We start from the raw sequence: 3,751 nt of genomic DNA, 5'->3' as shown, positions 1-3,751 counted from the left end.
ACATTGAGGCGTTATTTAGGCTGCTTTGATGTACAAAAATTTTAATCTTTCGTTCAGTCGGATTCTTAATACGAATCACCGTCCAATGCATGGCTTGATATAAAAAAGGTGAAAGAATTAAGTGTTGTCAACTGGCGGAGAAATAAATTAAACCAATCAACAAAATAAATATTGAAACTTTAGCATTACGGCATGAAGCGTAATAATAATACAGTATACACATGCCGACAACAAAATGCATATACAGTAGACTCCCCTATAACACGGTAGATACGTTCCGTGTTATATGAATTCGTGTTATACGAGTCACTAAATACATGAGCCAATCACAGCCCGGCTCGTGTGCAGTTTAAGGGGTACGGCTGTTTGAAAGGTTTTCTTCCATAAAATTAACCGATTCTAAACTAATTTGACTCAACATTTCCAAATCACGTATAATTTCTTGGGAATAATCCATATAAACTATGCTATAAACAAAAAATTGTAGGATTACTTACCGAGTGTACACCGTTCGACGACGCCATTGCTTAAGCTTGTTTTTGTCGCGGAGCGGCTCATCGAACGGCGGGCGCGCGTGTTTCCTAATAAGTTATTTTTCTGCGAAAAATTCGCTGAACTTTGGAGACATCATTAATATAAATATAATTTTTATGGCCGTTAAATAATAAATGGTTTTTAGTAGGTCCGCTGCTCGTTTAAACTCAACGGTTTGTACAATATCCGCTATTGGTTCAGATTCGACCAATCCTGTCGCGACACGAGTCGACTATGACGTTTTACCGTGTTATACGAGTCTCTTTTAGCGTGTTATACAAACACGATCACAATTTTTTCGCTGTGTTATACGAATCCGTGTTATATGAACTCGTGTTATAGGGGGGTCTACTGTATATGCATTTATGACAGGTTCAAATTTTTAGGTCGTCCTATACGCGCGAGCGAAAGATTCTTTGCGTTTTTGCAAATAATTTTTGTGAACCGTGTATTCGCATTTTTTTTTTTTTTACCGGATGCTCACCCTCTTGTATTTAAAAACATAAGTATATTATATGAGTCGTTTGAATCGTTCTTGTATATTGTCAGAAGTAAAATGAACAGCGATAGGAAAAGCAAAGCTTTTGAATTGAATTCCAGATTGAAATTTCAAAATGACACGGGAGCGCGATATAAGTTTTAATCTATTCCCACTTGAAAACAGATGATTATTCGGAAATCAGAATTCGGAAAAACTCATAAGTGTGATCGACAGAGAGTGGAAGAATTGGAAAAAAAAAAAAAAAAAAAAAAACGTTTCCGATTGTTCAGCTTTACGTGAACAAATTATGTTGTCGATTTTACAAGATTTTTTCCTTAAAGTTTAAAATGCCAGTAATTTTTGTGGGAAAATATGTGCATTTACGTCCATTTGATATTTTACTTGTGATTAAACGAAATAAAATTAGAATTGTATTAATAAATCTAATTTTCTTTATTTTGATCTTTAAAGTCATACCTCGTCCTATATACGAGGTCGTCTTTTATACGAGTAAATACGGTATATGTAACTATATAAATGTAGTCTCTCTCTCTCTCTCTCGCCTTTCTAATTTGTTACGTGACATTGATACTTCAGCCCCACATCAATCGGAAGAATATAAAAATTCAAATAAGTTAAGCTATTTTTCAAATGAAGTTAACTTATATGTACTAGTTAGTCATAAAGTTATGCTTTATTATTGCCAGCTATACATAAAAATTAAAGGCAATGCATCACGGAAGTCATTAAAAGTATACAAATAAAATTGTTCTCTCTTTCAGTGTGTTGACATAATCTTATAATAGTGGGATTTGTCACTACAATATTTTCAAGATAAAAAAAGACAATCCTGAATGCAATAGGCGTATTCAAAATCTCAGAGCGGTGCAAGCACTTCTCAGCACCTCTGTTCAAAATCTGAGGCAACTTTCGGTTGCTGCTGAAAGTCTTTTTCTGTGTTTGACACGCCAGCAAACAAGATGACGGCCATCATGAGACTCGTAATAACTCAAATGCATATAAAATTTATTTTGTCAACGCAATTTATTTAATGTATATTTTGGTAAACGTATCCTGAATAAATTAAGATTAAATTCGTACCTTAATAAAGTATTTTAATATACCAGTATATTTACCTAGATATAAAATTTTTCAGTTGTTAAAGTGTAGTGTTAGGATTGATTTCATTATGTATAATTTCTATAGAAATTAAAAAAATTTTCATTCATCTATCTTTTTTCGAAATATTCACATTTCATTAAGCGGCTCTCATTAAATGAGTTCAAAAATAAATTTAACGGAACGTGGAACGTGGAAGTCCACATCATTTGCCATTATTTTTGTTTTCCTTTCTCTGTATCCCGGCAATCAACGTTTATGTTCCCTTGAAAATACCAGCCAGTTGCACCACTTTCGGCAGTATACCACAGGATTGACGCTGAGATTTTGAATGTTTCCAGTGATACACAACTTTATAATATTCTTGGTACTAAACAAAATAAGATAATTATTGTATTTCAAAATATGTATATTATTTCTTATGTATGTTAGTTTATTTTTGGCTTTATCTATTCGAATTTTAGGCTTACGTAGTATGAAAGGGGCATATCCACGAGTAATCCCCTCTTCTATGCAATTTGAATAGCCAAAATCGCTAACGCCGAAGCGGAGCGTGTGCAAAACGAAAATAAGAAAAACATGGTCGGACCATCGATATTCAGAAACGAGCCAAATTTTCGGAAATGGAATTTACTTCAAGGAAAGCCAAACAAGAACCAATTCGAATCTGGTACTTATTTGTCTGTTGATAGTCTGGGCTCATAAAAATATAATTTCAAAAGTTAATAACAATTTGGTCTATACCATTCACAAGTGAAATACGGCATACACAACTTGTGCCAATAATGAAGCAGAGGATAAACGACATTCAGAAGTTGCTGCAATATGTTCCCCAGGAATATACTAATTTTTATACCATAATGAGTTGGCCAATTGTGAATAAATCTGTGGAGGAAGTTGAGTAACACTTCAGAGAAGCTACGTGCAGTAAATAAGTAGTAGTATTTTGTTGCTTTGCAGCAGCCTAAGCATTTACAGACAACAGCAGGTTACATATCGTGATGCCATCTCATTCTTTCATTATTGGATAACATTATATTGCTCAGAGTCTGAATAAAGTTTGAAGTTTTGCAGCAATTTTCATGCTTATAGAAGTGGTTTTTAGTAGTACAACAAACGTTGCAGTAAAAAACGACATTTCTACTTTCTTATTATGGTTTTTATATTATCCGAAAATAACATCCATCAGTCTCATACATGATAATGTGCTTTTCTACCATTGCTTATTAATATTGTACTGTGTATCAACGTTCACATATGCTAATATGCAGACATATGAAACAGTTGTTTCATATCCTGTAAAGTTGGATATTTTGAAGAAGTTTCCTTGTTACCTGTGGACATTCAATTCTTTATTTTCACGAAAGTAAGTTTTTCTACTGTTCTGTATAGTGCATTTTAATTGAATTTTTTTTAATGTTTACAGGAATGGCATTTTTTGAATTAAATTCAAGAAAAGAAAAGTATTAAAAACTAGCAGATGAGTCCGGCGTTGCTCGGAAAAAAAGTAACGATAGCGAAGATTAAGATTATTAGATTATAGTCGATCTTATCCGTTTTCACCGGGTGCAAGAATTAGGTTCACCCTCTTCCGAGACTAATTAGAGAACTTTTAGA

This window comes from Centruroides vittatus, unplaced genomic scaffold (assembly GCF_030686945.1).
Source record: "Centruroides vittatus isolate TY-2023 unplaced genomic scaffold, ASM3068694v2 contig_754, whole genome shotgun sequence".
In the NCBI taxonomy this organism is placed as follows: domain Eukaryota; kingdom Metazoa; phylum Arthropoda; class Arachnida; order Scorpiones; family Buthidae; genus Centruroides; species Centruroides vittatus.
The sequence above is the reverse complement of the archived record's forward strand: the minus strand, read 5'-3'. Positions refer to the sequence as shown.